Here is a 24,475-nt window from a genome sequence, read left to right as displayed (position 1 = left end):
CATCCCTATTCTTTTGTCTCTGTTTATTCTTTTTTCTTTTGCCCTAACCAGGTACGTGGGGAGTTTCTTGCCTTTTGGGAGGTCTGAGGTCTTCTGCCAGCGTTCAGTGGGTGTTCTGTAGGAGCAGTTCCATGTGTAGATGTATTTCTGATGTATCTGTGAGGAGGAAGGTGATCTCCACGTCTTACTCTTCCGCCATCTTCTCTCCGGACCTAAGACTGTGTAGTAGTGATGGAAGAGTTGACACATAGATGCATGGTACAGAATAAAGAACTCAGAAATTGACTCACAAAAAATATGCTTAACTGATCAACTATACAAAAGAAAAAAGAAAAAAAGATTACATGGTGACTAAACAACATGTTACTAAAAAAACAATGGGTCAGTGATGAAATCAAAGAGGAAATTTAAAAATACCTTGAGACAAATGACAGTGAAGACAAAACCATACAAAATCTGAGATGTAAAAGGAATCCTAAGAGGGAAGTTCACAGTGATACAGGCCATCCTCAAAAAACAAGAAAAATTTCAAATAAATAACCTAACCTACCACCCAAAAGAATTAGGAACCTAAAGTCAGCAGAAAAAAGGAGATAATAAATATCAGAGAGGAAATAAATAAAATAGAGATTAAAAAAAATAGAAAAAAATCAATAAAACCAAGAGCTGGTGTTTTAAAAGGATAAAATCAACAAACCTCTGGCCAGGCTCACCAAGAAGGAAAGAGAGAGGACCCCCATAAACAAAATAAGAAATGAAACAGGAGAAATAACAGCTGATACCACAGAAATACAAAAAATCATAAGAGAATACTATGAACAATTATATGCCAACAAATTGGACAACCTAGAAGAAATGGACAAGTTTCTAGAAACATACAGCCCACCAAAACTGAATCAAGAAGAAATAGATAATTTGAACAGACTGATCACTAGATGTTAAATAGAATCTGTAATTTTATAACTCCCTGCAGGGGCTTCCCTGGTGGCACAGTGGTTAAGAATCTGCCTGCCAATGCAGGGATCACGAAAAATCATAAGAGAATACTATGAACAATTATATGCCAACAAATTGGACAACTTAGAAGAATGGGCAAGAGTCTAGAAACATATAGCTCACCAAAACTGAATTAAGAAGAAATATATAATTTGAACAGACTGATCACTAGAAGTGAAATAGAATCTGTAATTTTTCAAAAACCCCAAAACTCCCTGTAAACAACAGTCCAGGACCAGATGGCTTCACTGGGGCATTCTACCAAACATACAAAGAAGAACTATACCAATCCTTCTCAGCTCTTCCAAAAGATTGAAGAGGAAGGAACACTCCCAGTCATTCTATGAAACCACCATCACCCTGATACTAAAACCAGATAAAGACACTACCAAAAAAGAAAATTACAGGCCAATATCTTTGACGCATATAGATGCAAAAATCCTAAACAAAATATTAGTCAACCGAATCCAACAACACATAAAAAGGATCCAGTTGGATTCACCCAGAATGTCCTCAGAATGTTCGTGGGTATAGGTGTTGCCCTTAACCCACCAAGCACACCTGTTCCCACCAGCTGAGTTTTATGGCCACCCAACTTACTTGTGTCTTTTCCTAAATTTATTTATGCCAGTTATGTTTATTGTAACATAATAATTTAGTAAGTAATAAAGAATTACAGAAACCAATGAACTATGAGTATGATGGTAGAGGGTTTTTTTTTTTTTTCCCTCGGAAAACTAGATTAAATGCTTTGGAAAGACTTGATAAAAGTCAACTGCTTAAAAATTGCTCCCAAACTATAAAAATTGGGGGAAATTGTAAAAATTTAAAAGGATTTTTCTCTCCTCTACTTCACAAGTTCCTTTAAATTCTCACTCCACATTAAAAGAAAACAGAATAAAAGAAACTGTAAATCTTATGCTTCAATGCATTACGTCTAAAGTTTAATGTGAGAAAAGACCCACACTTGAAGAAAAAACCTTGGCCTCATACCAAACTACTGATGAATGGATGAATAAAATAAAATGTTTATAATCTATTTGTATCCTTTTATGTTTCCTTTTGAATTTAAATTGACCGATAAGCAGTCCTTACCACAATGGTTAAGAGGTTTCCACGGTCAGGCTTTGCTAAGAGATACTTTTCTAGGGAACTGGCTGTCTATGGTGTCTGGGGGGCCCGAACATTTGGAGCCTCTCAAAGCTGGAAGAGCTAATTCTCCTTCACAAGCTGAGGTGGTGCCAGAGAAAGCAGGAAGGCAGGAACTTCTCAGAAATATGAGTAAGCTTAGTCCTGACCCCTCCCACCCCCATGTCCATTTCAAGCACCTTAAGTTATGCAGTAGAGACCAGATGAATGGGAAGGAAACAGTAAATTTTTAAGGAAACCGTACTTCCCAAGAAGCCCAAGCCTGGCCAGTAATTGTTGGTGGCCTGAAGGTCTTGTGTCAAGGGAAGAGGTCTTCTCTCTCCTCGCAGACAGGCCGCTGGCAGTCCTTCAACAGCCATGAGCCAATGGTGAGGAAGGCATGGGCCTGGCGATGTCACTGGGCTGCAGATCCAGACTCGCCTGAAGGTCACCTTGATTCGTCTTTTTTTAAATTATATGAGTCAACGGATTTCCTTTACTGTTGGGATTTAGTTTTCGGTTCGTTCCCAAGAGCAGTTTTTGGCTGAGGGCATGGACGAGACAGTGTCTGAAAGTGGTTTCAAGCGTTCTACCGGATAAAGTGCGTTCTATCTCCTTTGGAGGAATTTGGGGGAAATGCAAGGCCTTTATTGGTTTGTTTTTTGGGTTTCTTTCTCCCCCCAGCTAGTGACATTTCCAGTGATGTTTTAATGCCCCATTGATCTCTTAGCGTCTCTCATTGGTTGGTGTCATGGACAGCTGCTCAGCTGGGCTTCCACTTAACCTTCCTCTGGAGTGGTTGTAAAGTGTGCTGTGCCCAAAGGTCAGTGGATGAATTACAGCAGGACACCCAGAATACAAGCCAAATGAGCCCTTTAAAAAACGTGTACGGCCAAACTGAAATATAACTTTAAGTAATGCAGCAGAGAAACACTGTCAAGACACAAGGAGCAGTGAGGGGTGAATCTACTTGCTTTGAGCAAAGTGTCGTGCAGCAGGATAGAGTCCCTGGTCCTCCTAGTGCCGTGCACGTCCCTCCCCGTGGGAAGTTCTCCCCTGAACATAAAGGAGGGAGGGTGTGCATCTGCTAACGCAGACAGCGTTTGTGCTGGTCCTGGACCCGTTTGCCCTGGGATCTATCTGCTCCCCTGCACTGCGGGACAGATGAAGCCTGTGAGCTAGTTCCCCAGCTGGGACCGGCAGCACAAACACTAGCAGGAGGTCGGGGAGGAAGGAGGGAGAAGCCAGATCTCTCCTGCTTCCTTCTGTCCCTGGGAACATCTGATGCAACGGTGGGCCGCGTCCAGCTCCCCTCCGGTTACCCGTGCCCTTTGCGTCCCCACTCTGGCCCAGGGATGGTGGTGGCTTCCTGCTAGGGTTAACCTTGGGGTGTCTCCCTGTCTGCTGTTGGGCATTTCAGCTCTGCCTTCCCCTGGGTAACCAGTTCCCTGCATCAGGCTCTCTGTGTTAAATACTCAAGTGATTTCTCTTCCTTGAGGAGGTCCTGACTGATAGAGTACATAACTCAAAGCCTTAGGCCAGAGGTTCAGAAGGGTGGGTCCAGAATATACTGTCATTTTGCTCTTCCACATCTGAAGGCTTTTAGTCTATTTGTTACACATTTATTAAGTGCTCATGACTTTTCCCCCCTTGCATTCTCAACATTTCTTCTATTTATGACTGAAAGTTACACTTCAGCTTATAAATGGACTTTCTTGTTTTCTAGTTATTACATCTTGGCATAATACTTTCCAAACACTGTTTTATTATGTTCCACACTTAAAAAGCCACCTGGAGAGTCTCCCTTTCTAGTCTTTTTGTTAAACTATCTTTAAGCCCCCTTGCATGTTTTTGTAATGTGTAACGCAGACTCTTACAACAGAAAAGTTTCAAAAGACTTGTGCAGCTGGGAACTTTTTGATGATTTCCTTTTATAAGTCCTTTGGAATGAACGTGGGCATTAAAAGGCACAATATCAGTTTAACAAGATTTGAGTGGCCTTATTTTTACGGAGAAGTTAACGTTTCTAGACATTGCAATTCCACCAGTGGCTTTCTCTATGTTTAAAAAATGGAATTTAGCAGACATATAAAATGGAAAAAAATAGAAGAGTTGTCATAAATCTTTTTTACTAAAGTGTTTTGTGATCGTTTCACAAAGAAACGAGATGAGAAGGTCCAGGTGCTATTTGTTAAAGTATAGGGTTGATGTTTCAGCATCTCAAAGGGATATCATGAAAGAAACTAAAGAACATAGGTCATATGTGATGGTAACTCACCAGAAAAATCAGGTCCATCTGGCTTCTCCCCGAGAAACAGGAATACATGAGGCCAAAGCAGTGAAAAGTGCACAGTGTGGCCGAATTCACCAGACACTCCCACGTGGCAGGTCTCAGCCTGCCCCCGTCCTGGCCAAGGTACTGCCCCGTGTGGGTCATAGCAGGACACCCTGCGGGCGGCTGTGGAGGGGGGGGTCTGCTGGCTTTTGTGACAACCTGCCGTGGTGGTCGCGTCAGCCACTTTTACCACTAACGCCATCTCCCGAAAGAAGATCACATGGCCACAGCACTTGGGCTGGAAAGGTTAGCAAGACCTCTCAAGCCTTGCTCCCCTCTCTTCAGCCTGTATGCTGATAAAGGCCAAGAGACTTCATTGCTGGGCCAACTGTCCTCCTCCATAGTCTTGTTTTTTCTTTTTAGGGTCTTTGATTTAGTGGATAGCTTGCACTTTACCCTCTGAAAAATACTTAAAGATTATTTAATATCTTGACTTAAAAGAAAAAACAATATATTTTGAGAGCTTTCTAGATTAGTATGATCTCATTCACTCTTTTAAAATAGCCGTGTAATAGCCCTTCCCATGGATATGCTGTATTTGTTTAAACTAGTGCCATATCAGTGGATACTTCAGATATTTCCAGTTTTTTGCTATGACACACGCTGTTGCAGTAAATATCCACGTACATTTTCCATTGGTGAACTTTCTTGACTAATTCTATAGGATGATTTCTAACTGTGGGATTTTAGGCCAAAAGGTACATATATTTTGCATTTTCAGAGAGATTGTTGTATTCTCTTCTTGGAAAAATCAGGCCAGTTTACACTCATAGAAACATAATGAGGGGGGTTCCTGGTGACTGCAAAATCCTTTTGTTTTCTGAGCATCTTGATGGGATGGGTTTGATAAGCAAATGTAGAGGCAGAAGGTGAGGCATAGTTAAACCTTCCTAGATAATTTCAAGAGAAAGAAACTTGACAGGGAAGTCGTGGCATTCTGGAGACCAAAGGCTGAGCAGTGAGGTGGCAGGGAAGGGGTGCTGTGAAGAGGGAAGGAAGGAAGAAGAGCCTTCCTGGTACTGAGGCACAGAAGGGATTCTGGAGAAGAGCATTCAAAGGGGCTTTCAAATTCCAAAGTGGGATGAGCGGTGAACGTCTCTTTTCCTTTCCTACCAAATTGCCAAAACACTGCACATTGATCACTACGTGTTTTTTTGAGTAAAGTCTTTTGGGGTGTTCGATAAAGAAGACAAGGGAGTTTTGAATTACAGTAGTATCACCACATTGCAGAGCATTTGGAAAGTCAAGACAAAGGCAAGCAAAACACGGTGGCTCTGTAACCCTAGCGTAACCACCATTACGATTTGAGTGGATTCCTGGCCTCCCATTTTTTTTCATATGCATTTTTTACACAGTTGCAATCATAGTTTACATATACTTTTTGTATCCTGTTTTGTGAATTTAATATTAATGTGTATGTGTGTACTTATAAACAAAACAGCAAGATGGAGAAACAAACCTTTTACATTCTTATTTTTCACTTTCATTTGAAAGTTTTGTTGTGGTCAGAAGTAATCATAGACATGTGTATGTAGTGAATGTTTGGGATTCTATTCTCAGGGCTGAAAGTTCAGTGCACATGTTAAACGGATGTGTTTGGAGACCAAAAATACGACAATAAGTAAGTTGTTGAGGGCTGTTGATGTCACTTTCTGGTTTTAAATATAGAAAATGGTATTGACTGAAACATCTACTCCTTCAACTTTTGCAGATGTAAGCATTTTGTTAGTATTTTGGTTCTAGATCAGATTGAATTAATTTTTAATAGACAATTGAAAGTTAACTCAATTGGTTGTGTATGCCAGCTTGAAAATGGAAGACTACAATATTTTCTCCCCAAGGTAGTGTTTTCCCAAAATGTAGTTTTACTTATTGATTTTCATGCCTTGTTGAACTTTGCATGTACTGATTTAAGTACAGAGCTAAGTTAATTAAATATTTTTGTAAAGCAAAATGTAGAATTGACAAGATTCTTTGCTTACACATTGCCAAGTAATACACAAATTATGGTATTTAGTTTGTAAACAGTCATAGAAGTTGCTTCTAATAAATATTTAGCATAGACCATGAAAAGATTTTAAAAAGAAAAGTATATGATTGTCTTCATTATATGTAAATAATAGTAAATAGTTATGTATGCCAAACACAATACTTAATGTGACTGACACATTTATTGTTATAAAGTTTAGGGTCAGTTATACAAGCTAGCTTTCCAGTTTTACTAAGACTAGGACATATTTTCAAGACTCCTTAGGGTAGCTGAAGATTTCACCTTGGGGCAGATTACAAGGTAAGGCCCTCTTCTCTCTTCTTTCTGTGATAGTATCTCTCTGATAGGGGGCTGGGGTAAAAGTGTAACCCATTGAATTCTGCCTACTCACCTTCCCTGTAATCTTGGATGTAGTGGTGTAATTCCAGAGGCCCAAGTTCCTTCTTTTTTTTTTTTTTTTTTTTTTTGTGGTACGCGGGCCTCTCACTGTTGTGGCCTCTCCAGTTGTGGAGCACAGGCTCCGGACAGGCAGGCTCAGTGGCAATGGCTCACGGGCCTAGCCACTCCGCGGCATGTGGTATCTTCCCAGACCGGGGCACGAACCCATGTCCCCTGCATCGGCAGGTGGACTCTCAACCACTGCGCCACCAGGGAAGCCCCCCTACTTTTGATTTGACCTGATTCCTACACCAGAATTTCTGAATTCTTCTTCTGTTTGCTGTGTTGGCTCCCTTTTGATCTTGATCTCTTCTGGCCCTGGCTGATACACTACCCCTAAATCCAGAGAATTCCAGAAGTTGCTTGATAATTTAGGTAGGTAATTTTGACTTGGATGCATCAGGTTCCAAATAGTCTGATTATAGCAATTATAAGGACCAGCATGTCTTACAACACAGCAGTTAAATATGCTTTCATTGAACTGAGGAAGTCCAAGGTTTATAGTTCTTATTAGTCAGTAACTTATTTTGAGAGAGCCAATTATGTGCAGTCATTTATTCATTCAGGCCATTTTCATACTGAAGCATGGACAGCAATTCAGTATCATCGTCCCCTACTACCCTGTCTCCTTTTATTAATTTTGAATGATCAAATGGATCTGAGTTTTAAAATACATATTTTAAACTTTTGTAATCTTAAATTATATGTTCTGAAAATAATAAATAAGAAAGAATACTTGACTTTATTTAAATGCCAAAGAATGTTTAAACCGTTTAAATCAGATAGTCAGTGAAATACAAAATTTGCTAAGACTTTGTCATCTTTTTAACTTTTGGATCAGTCCTGAATCAGATGAATTTATATATTTGTTCAGCATGTTTATCAGTAATTTGCTTGGGAAAATTCTGAAAAATATAATTTCTAAGCCCTGATGATTCTTAACCAATTTTATTTCTTAACATATTTTATTTTTAAGAAAATTTACACACTCCTCCTCTAAATACTTATCCAGTTTGAGTTGGTGAAGTCCTAAATGCTCCTGGTTTAAATGCACTATATAAACTATGAATTCAAAGCAGTTTAAAAAAATCTTTGATGTTATATCATTTCATATGATATGTATTCTATCATTAAGGAAAGCATTCCTATGGAAGAATAAAAAACTTTCTATAATTTTCAGTTTATTTCAATATGCAAAGTCAAATTTCTCTCACTTCATAGAAACCTATAAAAATTATCAGTAGCTGCAGTCAATGTTTTATAATTGTCAGAAAATGGCTTTCCCAATAACTTTGCAGAAAATTCATAGCCCAAAAGAATTAACTGAAGAAGCCAAGTATGAGTTTCATAAGAAACAGAGATTTGAACAGTCATTAGAAATAGTAGACATTTTCCAAAACAGTAAAATATGCATTAGTAAAACTTCAAATTCCAACAATGCTATAATCTCTCTCCAACAATAGTTGTTAAATATAAATATTACTGCTTTAGATAAATAATGAAGATGGAACCATCTGGTGAAAATTAGTTACATGCTAAACACTTGAAGTTAAAAAAAAAATTAGGGTCTCTGAAAATAAGTATATCTCTGGTAAAGCATTAGAAACCTGACTAGAAATAGCTCCCTAAGTATGACTATTAGTACATGAATCTCCAGCACTTTTTTGAAAGATTGAGGAGGCAATCAGATTAAATTTTCTCAACAATAAAATATACAATCACTACTCACTGGTAGGCTCTTTTGCCTCAATTCAAATACCCACTCACTTCAACTAAAGCACTCACTTAGGTAATGACCAGAAACAGGAAATGAAAAAATACAGATTCTAAAAGTAGTCACAAAGAGCACTATAATATTCATGGTGTAAAATTTGAGAATACCAAAGAACGGATGGAGGGGACTATCACCATGTACACTGTTTACAACAATTATTCACTGCATATCTTTGCCCCAAGAACAGTATCTATTATGAAAACATTTCAATTCTAATTTATACTAGTTCATATTTACATTGTAAAAGTTATTCCTGGATCATATGTTGAAAAGAAAGATGTTAAAATTTGTAAGCTTCAAAGACTATCTACAAATAAGAAAATGACTCAGAAAAAATTATGAAAATGGGCAAAATAAATGAACAGCAATCGTACGGAAGAGAAAAGCAAATGGTCAATAGAAGTAAGCACATATGTTCAGCCTCATTAGTAGTAAGATATCAGCAGATTAAAACAATAATATTCTCTCATCAGATCAGCAAAATTTAAAGATTGATAACATCTAGTGTTGTCAGGGGCATGGGTATATACTGGTGGGCTGTAAATTGATAGAATCTTTCTGGAAGGTCATGTGTAGTATGTATGAAACATTTTTAAAGTACACATTTTCTTTGCCATAGCTGTCCAACTTTCTGGAATGAATATATATACATATATTATAATGTATATATTATATATACTTGAAATGAATACATTCAATATATATTATTGAATAATAAGTGAACATATATGATTAGAGGATAAACATATATATAAAATTAGAGATGATTATGCAAGCATGTAAAGCTATGTTTATAAAGATACACATTTTCAGTGATATCTACTTAAAAGTCAACAGTTGAAGGATTAAATAAATTATAGCCTTATAGAATGCTATACAACATTAAAAATAGTGAGTAGGTGAATTTGTCTAGAATGACAGACATTTCATGATATACTGTTAAATGAAAAATTACAGATCAAATGTATAAGATGATACCAGTAGTTTAAAGTAGTCTTAAACATATAGTACCCTAGGTATCCGGCAGAAGCAAAGGTCAGTCTTCTCTGGTGGAAGCTTTTTTTCCCAGTTCCCAAAGAATTCCTTGAAAAACAAATTTCCAAGGGAAATGAGCAGCTCACAGCAAAAAACCATTCAACACACAGGAAAACAAGGTACCATGATTGTGAAGCAGCAAGAATACAAGACTTCAGATATTGTTATTATAAGAATATAAAATAATTATGTTTAGCATGTATAAAGAAATAAAAGTTTGAAAATCTGTACAGAGAATAAACTATATAAAATGACCAAATTTGAGCAAGAACCAAATAAAGCACCTGGAAATGAAAAACCTAATAACTGAAATGAACAAAATAAACCGTCAATGGATGGGCTTAACAGCAGATTAGACACAGCTGAGGAGAGAGTTAGTGATCTCAAAGACAAATAGTCATGACGAAATTATCCAGAAGGTTGCACAGAAATGACATGCAATATATGGAAAAATAGGTAAAAAAAAATTGTGGATAGAGTACATATGTGCCTAATTGGAGTTTCAGGAAAAAAAGAAAGAAGGGGAACAGAGGTATTATGTGAGAATAAAATGGCTGAGAATTTTCCAGAACTGTTGAAAGGTATCTTCTGTCAGATTCAAGGGCACAGAGAGAATCAGGCAGATAAATACGAAAGAAACCCACAACTAGAAAAATCATAGTGAAAGTGTAGAGCACCAAAGAAAAGAGAAGATCTTTAAAGGAGTTGTACTATCTTCAAAGAAGTAACAAACAGACAGCTGCTTTCTTGATGGCAAAAAGGAAGCCCGGAGACTGTGAAGTGATATATTCAATGTACAAAGGGAAAACTATTTTTAACCTAGACCTCTATTCTTAGAAGAAAGTATCTTTTCTGCATGAAGCCAAACTGATGATATTCTCAGGCCATCAAAAACTGAGGGATATTTGCCATTAGTAGACCTTCACTAAGGAAAAATCTAAAGAGTGTAAAAGAGAGAGAAGGAAAGTGATCTCATATTCAAAGTCTGAGATACAGGGACTTCCCTGGTGGTCCAGTGGGTAAGACGCTGAGCTCCCAATGCAGGGGGCCCAGGTTCGATCCCTGGTCAGGGAACTAGATCCCACCTGATGCAACTAAGAGTTCACATGCCACAACTAAAAACAGATGCCGCATGCCGCAACAAAGATCTGGCACAGCCAGATAAATAAATAAATAAATATATTTTTAAAAAACAACCCAAAGTCTGAGATACAAACACAAATGGAGAGATATGTTCACTAATAGCTATGACAGAGTAATAGGATTTGGATTTAGGCTCCTGCCTGAAATACCACCGACAACAATAAAATAAAGAGGTAGGAGTGAAGGATTAAAAGGGGCCTGAGAAACCTTTTGGAGGTGACGATATATTCATTCTCCTGGCTCTAGTGATTGTTTCACATACGTTGAAACTTTTCAAACTGTACACTTTTAATATGTACAGTTTATTGTATGTCAATCATACCTCAATGATTCTATTTTTAAAAGAAATGGAAAGCAGAGAAATCGGTAAATAGATGCACAGAGACAAACAATATGAAATGATGACTGTATAAAGCAGCAATATCAAAGTTTTAAGGGGTGAAAAGAATTTAAACGCGTGAGCAGAACAGCACGTTATCCCAGAAGGGACACAACTCTGACAGAGATGAGGGCTCAGCAGGTGGACAAAGACACTGATCAACTTGAGACTTTGATAAGTTAATGATGTCTGTTATTTTTGGGGAACAGTATCAGAGTGCACAACTTCCAAATAATAGTAGGTAAAACAGAGTTAGAAAAAAAATTATCAATTCAAATAGAAGGAAACAGAGGAGAGAAAAAGAATCATAGAGAAGATGGGACAAATGGAAAGCACAAAATAGGATTTCACATAATGTAAATAAATTAAATGCCTTCATCAAATGCAAAGATTGTCAGACTATTTTTTTTTTTACTTTATTAAGAAAATTTTTGTTTTATATTGGAGTATAGTTGATTAACAATGTTGTGTTAGTTTCAGGTGCACAGCATTGTCAGACTATATTTTTTTTTTACTTTATTAAGAAAATTTTTATTTTATATTGGAGTATAGTTGATTAACAATGTTGTGTTAGTTTCAGGTGCACAGCGAAGTGATTCAGTTATACATATACATGTATCTATTCTTTTTCAAATTATTTTCCCATTTAGGTTATTACAGATTATTGAGTAGGGTTCTGCGTGCTATACAGTACATCCTTGGTGGTTATCTATTTTAAATATAGCAGTGTGTACATGTCAATCCCAAAGACTGTCAGATGTATTTTTTAAAAATTAGCTATATTCTGTTACAATGAACATATCTAAAATGTTAGTTTCCAGAAAAGTTGAAAGTAAAAGGATGGAAAAGATACCCCAGGAAAACACCGAACAGAAAGTTGGTGTACCTCTATTAAAGTCAGAAAAAATATACTTTCAGGCAAAAATCATTACTAGAGAAAAACAGGTTAACTTTATAATGATAAAAGGGTCGGATCCTTAGCAAAAACAAGAGACTTCCCTGGTGGTTCAGTGGTTACTACTCCGTGCTTCTAGTGCAGGGGGTGCAGGTTCTATCCCTGGTCAAGGAACTAAGATCCCACATGCCACTCGGTGCAGCGCAGCCAAAAAAAAAGATTTAAATTTCTATGTACCTATTACGATAGCTTCAAAATGTAAAAAGCAAAAATGTTCCATTTGATTAATTTTGGCCATTGAGATATAAGCAGAATTGAGGTACGGCAGTTTCCTTAAAAGGAAGCCAGTACATGACCTTTGCCCCTTTTCATGCTTTCCTCCCTCCTGTTGGCAGGAATGTGGTCCTGATGTCTGGAGATGGAGCAGACCGTGGAAATGTGGGTCCTGCCCAGGGGAGGAGAAGCCTGGGTCCCTTAGGACTTGGCATCTATTGAGGTCGCTGGCATTTGTTGAACCACTGCTGCAGACCCTTGTGGTAAGAAACTTCTGTCCTCCGTAAGCCACTGTTTTGGGAGTCTGTATCTCACACCAGAACCTAATCTTAACTAATACAGAGTGAGTTCATAGAAACTAAGGCAGTAGACAATTTTGCAAAGGAGGGAGGGAGAAAAATCATCATGGCTTTCCTAATCCCAAAGAGCTCCTGTGATGTTACTGTATAACACATAGGTAATCAATAAGATAGAAGAAAAAATAGTTTCCTCAAATGACAGCTGGCAATATATTGCATATGGTTTATTAATCTGTGCTTCTGCCTCTTACAGCTGATTTGCCAGTTAGGAAGGAAACAGAAGATTAATTAGGTTCATTTAGACTTCTTTTTTTACCTTAAGAACTTAAAGTTTATGGAAATTGCAAAATGGCCCATTTGTGCTTAAAATCCTCTATAGGAAATTTAATTGAGTAAATGCAGTATCTCTCAGAGAGAATGCACACATTCTAATTTCTGTTCTATGATACATGATCACAATCTGTTTGCGATCCCTAGAGACTAGTTTTGTTCCTGCTGCTATTGTTTTCTAATCCAGTGACAAAACCCAGAGCAGAATTGCTCAAGCCCAAACACTTGCCAGGTAATATTACAGGGATGAGAATATGAATCACCGAGAAAGTCAAAGGAAGATTTCAATATGGAAAACCAATGCCAGCGACCTCAGTGCTCTTTAGGACCCCAACTCTGAAAGCTAATAAGTTCTGGCACATTGTGATTGGTGCAAATCCACACTGGAGCGTATTGGAGGGTGTGACCTAAGACCGCAAAGGGCAGAGGAATATGGGGCACGAGACGCTCCATCAGTGAACCAAGTGAGTGGTTTCCAAACTGGGAACACATGAACTCTTGCCAAAGGGTCTGTGGGTGTAGATGCTTTATAGGAAATCAATTTCCAGATTCCAAATTGTTTCTGAAATTTATGTATCTAAAAACGTTCCTATGCACTAAGCCTCAGCCCGGTTTTCTCATCCTACCTTTTTACAATCATCCTTCTTCCACTTTACAAGACTCCGAGATATACTCCAGTCACCAAAGAAGACAAATCATCTCACCGTAAAACCCTAATTTATTTATTTTCTTACAAAAATCACACTGAATGGTAGAACTAATTTTCATCGCAAATAATGGTATCCATCATTCCATTATTCAAAAAGGATAATGCTTTTGGCTTCTATATCTTTAATAATATTACAGAGTTGAAGGGCAAGAGACGACTAGTCACCCAAACAATGCTTCTTTCCTCAAAATAAGTAATATCCTCCTTAAGCCATGTTCTCATTTGGTAGAGACACATGATTTACTAGGCATCTGGAAGCCATTCTTTTAAGACGTCTTCACTGTTTCCTTTGGTGTTTTTGGGAGACATCACCCGGATATTATTAATCCTCAGTTTGTTTTTCCAAAATATCAAGTCTCACATTAAATCCTTTATTCTCCATGAGGATTTCTGGAGTAATCACTTCTTGGCTAGACTACACATTTTCTATATCAAATAACTTTCCCTGCATTCCAGTGTATTTGCCCTGAGTTTCTACTTTTTAAAAAATCCAGAACAGAGACCAAGTGCTACTTGACATAAAATGGGGTTAAACTTTTTTTTATGGTATTCTGTCTTCTTACTTAGATAAAAGGGAGAGTTTAGAACAAAAAAGAGAGACTGAATAAAATAATTTATAAAAAGATTTTTTAAACACTCAGAATAACTGCATAAAAATAAAGAAGTGAATCAGAACACTTATCTAGGCTATTCATCCTAGATATTCTTTTTTTTTAAACTTATGATTACAATGTGTTTAAATTATTTGCAGACAAACTTAGATATTCCTGCTAGAGGATAGAGAATATGATAAGGTGACAGAACCACCATGATAATGCACTGGGAATGAAGACCAAAATTAGAACCCACTTGATGAATGATACATGAAGAAGGGTGCTTCAGTAGACTATTAGTTCCAGTGATTTCTTCACTCTGTTGAAGTGGTGTCAGATTATCCACACCCTTGCCATGATTTCATGGTGGGCAAATAATAGCTCCCAACCTTTGGCTTTGCACTTGGCCATGTGACTTTTTGGATCCATGGGATGTCAGTTGACATGATGCAATCAGAGGCTTGGAATGTCCATGAAAGTGACTCACCACAACAAGTACATCCCACAGGTAGCCACTGCCCCTGAGCCTGAGTTCCGGAACAAGGCCTGGAACCAAGCCCAGAAGCAGATCACTTACTCAGGGCTCGCCTAAGTGAGCCAAGCTACAAGAACTGCAACTGACCTGAAGGTCTGTGAGTACAGATCCATGTGTACCACTGAGTTTGGGGCTCTGTGTCTTGCATCATTCTTGCAGCACTAGCTACTTGTCACAGAAGCTTTGCCCTCTCCAATGTCTGAGTTCATCAGGACTGGGTCTCTTAAGTCTGTGTATGATTAGCCAGGCCTGGATGATGGAGCACAGCCTTTCCACAAGGTGGTTGGCCCTGGTTTTTCTTGAGAAGTTGATTGGATCCTGTTTTCTTTTTTTTCTTTTCTTAAAAATCACAGTGATGGGCAAGACTCTCACTTGTCTTTGGTATTGCTCAACATTTCCAAATTTCTAAATGACATGCTTAAACTGCTATGGCTTGGTTTTTATTTTTAGAGATTATTGTTGACTCTTTACTCTGGAAGTAGAGGGTATAATTCTGTTGCCACCTCTCCTGCCCCATGCTACCCATACACATCCCCTCTTCCAACACCTGTCTATTTGACTGGAAGAACTCTCAAATGTCAGCACGTGTAGATCTTTGCATTCATGCTGGTCAGTGTCAGATCTTCTGCCTGAAGATGGAAGTCGGGTAGCTAGTGCGAGGAAGGTCCAGGAGAGGGGGCGGCGGGGATGGTCAGCATTCCGGGAGCCCATATTTACTTAGTTCCATGATTTCCGTACAGTGTTTTCAGCTGCTCCTGGCGCCCTGAGTGATAAACCTCTCTGTCGGGGAAAAGGTTTATAAGTCCAGCTCCTCCTTGAACAAGCTTTCAAGCTCTTTTCCTGTTTTCAGTCTACTCTTCACCTTTAGAGATGCCTCCAAATTCTGAGTCTTTCCAGGGTCTATTTTTCTGCAAATGTTTTATTTTTATTGGCTTTGATCCCTTCAAGCTTTTAGGTTTCAGCTTTCTCCTCTCAGCTAAGCCATTTCAACCCTTCTGTTTTCTATTACCCCCATTTTGTTGACATGTTTCACCCATTTCATCTTCCGTCCCATTCTCTTTCCCCACTGTCATTTTAGTGACGTAGCATACAGGTTTAATTAACCCTGTAGGCCAGTTTTTATCATTTCTATAGGTGTGGCTCAAACTGATAAGAGAATGTACCTCTATGGGTTTATTTTTTATTTTTTCATTTATACAGAAATGAAGCACACAACATGCCTGCCTTAGTCCTCCCCAAATTCAGTGTGAGATTCTGTCATTTTGATTATCTTCTCACTCAAATTTTCCAATCAAAAGGCCAATCAATTGCACTACATGTATATATGAGATAAAGATCCGAGAAAACACTTCTGTGTTTCCTTCAAGTCAAAATGTTTAAGGCAATCCTACACCACTTTTACTTTAGAATCAAAATCATTTTGATTAATGCATATGAAATGACCTTTGATATTTGATATATGGGCTAATTTTGAATAATCTGTATATATACAAATTACTCATATGTTCTATGTCTGTTGTTTCTTACACAGTCCTAATCATTTACTATAGGAACACAGGCTCATTGTAACACATCAGAAGATAAGGAGGTATATAAATAAAAACACTAAGAATTCTTCCCCATCCATTCACTTTCAAAGGCAATGTATATTATTGATTTGCTCTGAAATCATCCACAATTTGTACATATACCTAAGAAATAATATGTTAAAATTGTTTCACTAATTCAAGACATTGGGATTCAAGATATTTATTCCAGAGTAAGGCACTAGGCTGAGATGTAAAATTGTAAAGGTTATAACTGGAAAGTCAATTTCCTGACTCACCCATATTGAAGTTATAGAAGGGAAATGAGTGGATATCCAGGGAAGAGCTTTTTGGAGAGAGCTGTGCTAGCCATCTTTTTTCTACTCACCTGCCCCCCAACCTCATTTCAGAAGGAAGGAAGAAGAAGGACTTTTAGGAGACTACTCAGAGAGCTTAATATGTGTCCTTTATCTTGTGCAGTTGTGAGGAGGGGAGGAGATGGTGGGTGAGCCTGGGGGTGAGAGACAGGCAGAGTAGAGTGGCTCTGGCAGCAAAGTGGAGGAAAGCGTCTACTGCGATAGGACTGACCTGTGCTCTAGAGTTTGTTGAGCAAATAATGTGTGAGTGCTTTCCATGGGCCAGATTTTGGCTGTGGATGAAAAATACACTGGGGGTTGGAGGAGGTGGGATGGCAGCTATAAGACCTCAGCAGAAAGTAAATGTATGAACTGTAGATTCCCAAGAATGTGGTCAGAAGGAAGAAGGTTGTTTTGGGATGGAGCAAAATACAGTGGGAAGGGCACCAACACCGCAAGATTTCTGAAATTCTAAGAAAAAAACATTCACAAGAGAATTAGCCAGATTAGGCTTAATGCAATGAATGCAAAGGTAGTTTACGACAGGGCAGACAATTTAGAAGATTCCTTGTCCTTTTACTTCTTCTTCTTTCACTCTCCTTTCTCACCAAAAGGGCTAGACTGAGACTACAGAAAGGAAATAGTGAAGACAAAGTACAGACAAGAAGCTGACCAAGGTTATTCTATGAGGCCAGTATCATCCTGATACCAAAACCAGACAAGGGTATCACAAAAAAAGAAATTACGGGCCAATATAGGTGAATAGGTGCAAAAATCCTCAGCAAAGTACTAGCAAACCAAACTCAACAATACATTAAAAGGATCACACACCATCACTAAGTGGGATTTATCCCAAGGATGCAAGGATGGTTCAATATCTGCAAATCTATCAATGTGATACACCATATTAACAATTTGAAGAATAAAATCATATGATCATCTCAATAGATGCAGAAAAAGCATTTAACAAAATTCAACATGATTAAAACTCTCCAGAAAGTGGGTATAGAGGGAACATATCTCAACATAACAAAGGCCATATATGCCAAGACCATTGCTAACGTCATACTCAATGGTGAAAAGCTGAAAGCATTTCCTCTAAGATCAGGAACAAGCCAAGGATGCCCACTCTCACTACTTTTATTCAACATAGTATTGGAAGTCCTAGCCATGGCAATCAGAGAAGAGAAAGAAATAAAAGGAATCCAAATTGGAACACAAGAAGTAAAACTGTCACTGTTTGCAGATGGCATAATACTATACATAGAAAATCCTAAAGACAGCACCAAAAAACTACTAGAACTCATCGACAAATTCGGTAAAGTTGCAGGATATAAAATTAATATACAGAAATCTGTTGCATTTCTATACACTAATGACAAACTATCAGAAAGAAAAATTAAGAAAACAATCTCAGTTACCATCACATCAAAAAGAATAAGATACCTAGGAATAAACCTACCTGCAGAGGTAAAAGACTTGTACACAAAAAACTATAAAACGCTGATGAAAGAAATGGAAGATGACCCAAACAGATGGAAAGATATACCGTGTTCATGAACTGGAAGAATTAATATTGTTAAAATGACCATACTACCCAAGGAAATCTACAGATTCAATGCAATCCCTATCAAAATGTCAATAGAATTTTTCACAGAACTAGAACAAATAATTCTAAAATCTGTATGGAAACATAAAAGATCCTGAATAGCCAAAACAATCTTAAGAAAGAAGAACAAAGCTGGAGGTTATCACACTCCCTGATTTCAAACTATACTACAAAGAAAGCTACAGTAATCAAAACAATGTGGTACTGGCACAAAAACAGCCACACAGATCAATGGAACAGAATAGAGAGTCCAGAAATGAACCCACACTTATCTGGGCAATTAATCTATGATGAAGGAGGCAAGGATATACAATGAGGAAAAGACAGTCTCTTCAAGAAGTGGTGCTGGGAAAACTGGACAGCTACATGGGAAAGAATCAAACTGGACTATACTCTCACACAAAAATAAATTCAAAATGGATTAAAGATTTAAATGTTAAGACCTGAAACCATAAATCTTCTAGAAGAAAACATAGGCAGTTTCTAGAAGAAAACTTTGACATCAGTCTGCAAAATTTTTTTGAATCTGTCTCCTCAGGCAAGGGACACAAAAGCAAAATTAAACAAATAGGACTACATCGAACTAAAAAGCTTTTGCACAGTAAAGGAAACTATCAACAACATGAAAAGGCCACCTACTGAATGGGAGGAGATGTTTGCAAATGATATATCTGATAAGAAGTTAATATCCAAACTATGCAAAGAACTCATACAACTCGACATAAAAAAAAACAAACAACCTAATGAAAAGATGAGCAGAGGATTTGAATAGACATTTTTCCAAAGAAGGCATGCATATGGCCAACAGGCACACGAAAAGATGCTCAACATGACTAATCATCAGGAAAATGCAAATCAAGTCCACAATGAGATATCACTTCACACCTGTCAGAATGTCTAGTACCAAAAAGACAACAAATAACAAGTGTGGTGAAGATGTGGGGAAAAGGGAACCCTTGTGCACTGTTGGTGGGAATGTAAATTGGTGCAGCCACTGTGGAGAACAGTATGGAGGCTCCTTAAAAAACTAAAAATAGACTTCTACGATCCAGCAGTTCCACTCCTAGATATTTATCTGAAGAAAACGAAAACACTAATATGCATGCCTGTGTTCACTGTAGAATTATCAACAATAGCCAAGATATGGAAGCAACCTAAATGCCCATCAATAGGTGAATGGATAAAGAAGATGTATATATACCACACACACACTGGAAATTACTCAGCCATAAAAAAAAAAATGAAATCTTGCCATTTGCAGCAACATGGATGGACCTAGAGGGTATTATGCTGAGTGAAATAAGTCAGAGAAAGACAGATACTTATAATTTCACTTATATGTGGACTCTAAAAAACAAAACAAATGGACAAACATAACACAACAGAGAGTTATAGATACAGAGAACAAACAGGTGGTTGCCAGAGGGGAGCAGGGTGAGAGGAGGAAAGAAATAGGTGAGGGAGATTCAGAGGCACAAAATTCCAGATGCAAAATACATGAGTCATGGGTATGCAAGTACAGTGTGGGAAATACAGTCCAAAATTAATATGTAATATCTTTGTATAGTGACATATCATAGCTATAGTTATCATTTTGAAAAGCACAGAAATATCAAACCACTATGTTGTGTACCAGGAACTATGAACTTACATAGTTCATAGTGTTGTAGGCCAATTCTACTTCAAAAACAAAGAAGCAAACTCATAGAAAAAGAGATCAGATTTGTGATTACCAGAGGTGGGTGTCGGGGAGGGGGGTTGGATGGAGGGGGTCAAAAGATACAGACTTCCAGTTATAAGACACATAATTACTAGGGATGTAATGTACAACATGATAAATACAATTAACATGGCTGTAGGTTACATATGAAAGAGTAAACCCTAAGTGTTCTCATCACAAGGAAAAATTTTTCTCTATTTTTACAATTTTTTTTTTATTATTATTATTATTTTTTTGCGGTACGTGGGCCTCTCACTGTTGGGGCCTCTCCCGTTGCGGAGCACAGGCTCCGGATGTGCAGGCTCAGCGGCCATGGCTCACGGGCCCAGCCGCTCTGCGGCCTGTGGGATCCTCCCGGACCGGGGCACGAACCTGTGTCCCCTGCATCGGTAGGCGGATTCTCAACCACTGCGCCACCAGGGAAGCCCTATTTTTACAATTTTGAATCTATATGAGATCATGAATGTTCACTAAACTTATTGTGACAATAGACTTACTGTGATAACTTTGACAATCACTTCATGATGTATGTAAGCTCATTATGTGGTACACCTTAAACTTACACAGTGCTTCATGTCAATTATCTGTCAGTAACACTGGAAGAAAAAAAGATTAACTTAGTGTGTAATGGAGGTTATCAACTAAATAAAAATTTAGCTGTGGGCGGAGAGAGATATAAAGATAAGGAGATATAAAGCCCCCCTCAAGAGCCCTCTCCTCAATATGGGAAAACTCTGTAGGGCCCCCCAGACCCAGAGCTCTCCCTGGGGTAGTGGTAACTGGACTGCAATTCAGCCTTCCTCTGGTCCAGTCCTGCTGCCTTCACCCCCCCCTGGAAAGAGTCCCCAGTACTTGTCTCACAGGCATCTCTCCATCTTGGACTCTGTTTCCTTAGGGACCTGACCCACAGTGGCTTAGTAATAGTCTCTCCGCTTCTACTCTTGCACCTTAATAGCCAGGATAGCTTCTTAGCAACATGAGTCAGATCATGCCACGCCCTCCTTAAAATCCTCCAATAACTTTCACTTGCTTCTGGAATAAAATCTGACTCTTTGTCACGGCTTCAAGGCCCTCCCTTCTGCGCTCCTGCCCACCTCACCATCCTCTTCTCTCTCTCTGCTTCCTGTCCTCCCCGCCACTGGCCGTCCTTCTATTCCAGGGATTTTCAATAGAGTGTAATGGACTCCTTTTTTTTTTGCCAGTACTCGAATTGGAAAATCCAGTTCTGCCAACAGAGTGCCTAGCACATACCGGTATCCAAAAAAGCACTTATCAAACAAATGAATATCTAGGAAGTTAGACTCTAAAAAGAAAGAGCCATTTCGTTTCTGACCGTGGTCTTGGTCCACAGTATATCACTGAGAAGGCCGCTGAGGCTGGACTTCTTTGCTCGTTCGTCTCTATCTGTAAGGAAAGGTTGGACCTGGGGAATTTGGCCGTTAGGACTTCATCAGACCTCGTGCAAATTTTCCTGTCATCAGAATTCTGTTGAAATCTCCTGAAGAATTCCATTAAGAGGCAATCTTGTCCCATAATGAGACTTAACTCCATGATCGCACAATATAGTGATCGTACTTTCCTGATTTATGATGTTCCACTGTCAGCCCTTTCCTGATTGAGGTATCGGACACTCAGACCAACCTTGCCTGTCACCTTCTCCTGCTTATGGCCTGTAAATGCTCCTGTTGGCTGCCTCACACCCCTGGGCCTCACTCTAACACCGATGAATGGGCACCTGAACCCCAGTGAGCCCCCCGTTACAGAATGTTATGTTTGCTATTGTGTCCCCCACTCCCATTCTATGTTGAAGTCCCAGTTCCTCGGAATGCAACCTTGGAGGAGAGAGGGTCTTCCAGAGGTCATGCAAATTAAAATGAGCTAATGAGGATAGGCCCTAGTCCCATATGACGGTTGTCTTTAGAAAAGGGGGACATTTACACACAGAGACAGGTATATGGGGAGGACATCCCATGACCATGAAGATGGCCATCACGAGCCAAGAGAGGCCTGGAGCAGATCCTTCCCTCACAGCCTCAGAAGGAACGGACGCTGCTGACACCTTGATTTTGGACTTCTAGCTTCTAGCGCTGTGAGACGGTATGCTTCCGTCATTAGGCAACCGGAGTAAATACTGCCACAGCATCCGTGCCTGCTCTGCTGTGCGCCGGGGCGCTGAGCTGCCCTGAGCCAGGGTGGCTGGTCTCACAGGGAGCACGTTCAGCTGACAGAAGCTGAGGTGTGTGGGGGGGAGTCAAACATGTCCAAGCCTGTCTCAGCTGCCCGTGGCAGACCTTCTCTAAAGTCCCACTGGACAGAACTGGGTCATGTTCTAGCTGCAGGCAGTGCGGGGAGAGACCTCTGCCTCAGCAAACGGCTGGGTGCTCTCTGTGTTGAAGGCTCTTTCCCGTAGCACAGCCACTCAGAATCATCAAACTGGCTCATCAGTTGTGTCCAGGGAAATGTGGGCCTCACCTTTCCGGCGCCTGGTTCAACAAAGAACGTCAGGTAGCACGTCATCTTTGAGCAGATGATTCATCAATTTTGCTCCTTTCGCGGGTCGGTCTCTCTTCTAGCTCTTAGGGGTACAGACTTGAAGGAGACAGAAAAGGTCCCTATTTCGTGGTGCTCACTGCAGTGGTAGGGGACAGGCAAAGAGACAAAGACTAGTTAAGTCCTCCTGGGGGGCTTCTTTCGGTGGGGTGGTCAGCACTCTGAGAAGCGGTCAGTTAAACTGAGAGCTGAGGGACAGCCACGTCAGTGCTTCCACATGGCAAGAAAAAACTGGAAGAAGCCAGCTGGGAATTCTACAAATTTAAATATTATTAGAAGCTTTCTTTCTTGGAAAATCTCAAGGTTAATAAATTCCAGTAAATTCCAATTTTGCAATCACATTAAGCAATGGGAGATTCTGCCCCTTGGCATGAATTTGGCACATGAGGACACAAATGCTCAGATCTTGGATGGTGCTGGCTTTTCCCTCCTTTGCAAACCAAGGTCAATTGTCCAGAACTTTGTAGATCTCCGGCCAGTTTCTACATAGGGCCCAGTAAATGCTCTCTCATATTATACAGCTGATTAAAATGCACAAGTGAAATAAAGTACCCAAAGAAGTTTCCCTGCTTCCAGGACCACTCCAGAATGCCTCTGAAAGGTGGACCCTCACCAGCTTGTTGACCTTCACCAGTTTGTGACGTGCATCAACGCTACAGCTAGGATGCTGTGACTGTCTTCGAGCGTAATCGCTCTACTTTTTTTTTTTTTTTTTTTTTTTTTGAATGGGCCCTTTACACCTATCGGCTTGTAGTCTTCGCAACTCTAGGCTCCTCTGGAGGTAGAGTCCACTTCGGGCAAAATGATTCCACTGCTAACAACTTTCACACTCTCAAGAAGGGAAGAAAACCCCAAACAAAGGTCAAATCGATCTTGTTTCTTTATGTGTCTGCAGAAAGGCTGTTTTTGAGCAGGGACAGCCTACCACCCTGACATGTGACACCTAACATCCTCACGCGTCTGCCTCCCTGGCTTTAAGGAAAAACAATCCAGTTCTAGTTCCTAAACACTCTCCCCCTGGGTTGTCCAGCACTGTCCCCAAACACTCCACCCCCAAGACAGTACACTGCTCATTCCCTCTCTCTTTTTTCTCCACCAAATTTTTTCTTTTTTTCTTTTTTTTTTTTTGCGGTACGTGGGCCTCTCCCTGTTGTGGCCTCTCCCGTTGCGGAGCACGGGCTCCGGACGCGTAGGCTCAGCGGCCATGGCTCACGGGCCCAGCCGCTCCGCGGCATGTGCGATCCTCCCGGACCGGGGCACGAACCCGTGTCCCCTGCATTGGCAGGCGGACTCTCAACCACTGCGCCACCAGGGAAGCCCCAAATATTTTCTTTTTTCCCACTCCCTCATTCCCTTCTGGCTTTTCAAGTTTGGTCTCTTGTTGGTAGAGTGTCTACTGATGGGATCAAGGTCATGTTAACGCACAAACGTAAAAACAGGCATTTAAAAACACTGGGAGTGTTCTCACTCCATTCCACTTCTCTGAACTAGAGTATCCAAGAGCAGTTTCTGCTTTTCCAGTGAGTGTTCGAAAATTCTAGCTTATTTGCCTTCTGGAGAGAAAAATGTGCACCTCCAATATCCTGTGAGAGGTCTTGTGCTATTTTTGAGAACTCAGTGAAGCTTTCAGGTACACAGAAGCCCTCCTGGAACGCTACAGGACTCCTGTCTGGAAGCCTGTGGGGAAGCAAAACGGTGTTTCTAACGACTATTTTCCATTTGCTATCGGTTCTACTGTGAAGTTTCTGCTAAAACCTCACTGTGCCTTAGGGAAGGTGAACGTTTCCTACCTGGTGGCCTGAGCTGGGACTCGCCCTTGAGGAGGAGGAGGAGGAGGGGGAGGAGGGGGAGGGGGAGGGAGG

At 39.7% G+C, this 24,475-nt stretch overlaps 1 protein-coding gene across 7 annotated transcripts in view; it reads left to right on the top strand.

Annotated features, from left to right (window-relative positions):
• ODAD2 (outer dynein arm docking complex subunit 2) overlaps positions 1-24,475 on the top strand; it is a 277,030-nt gene that overhangs the window by 39,734 nt on the left and 212,821 nt on the right. For 6 of the 7 annotated variants that reach the window (XM_055087692.1, XM_055087695.1, XM_055087696.1 and 3 more), the window contains one exon: positions 12,509-12,649. The exons of the other annotated variant lie outside the window; for it this stretch is intronic. The gene's annotated coding sequence lies outside the window, so the exon portion shown is untranslated. The remainder of the gene's footprint in view (positions 1-12,508; positions 12,650-24,475) is intronic. 7 annotated transcript variants of the gene reach the window in all.

The sequence above is a fragment of the Physeter macrocephalus genome, chromosome 11 (genome assembly GCF_002837175.3).
Source record: "Physeter macrocephalus isolate SW-GA chromosome 11, ASM283717v5, whole genome shotgun sequence".
NCBI lineage: Eukaryota > Metazoa > Chordata > Mammalia > Artiodactyla > Physeteridae > Physeter > Physeter macrocephalus.
This window is presented reverse-complemented; position numbering and strand designations above follow the sequence as displayed.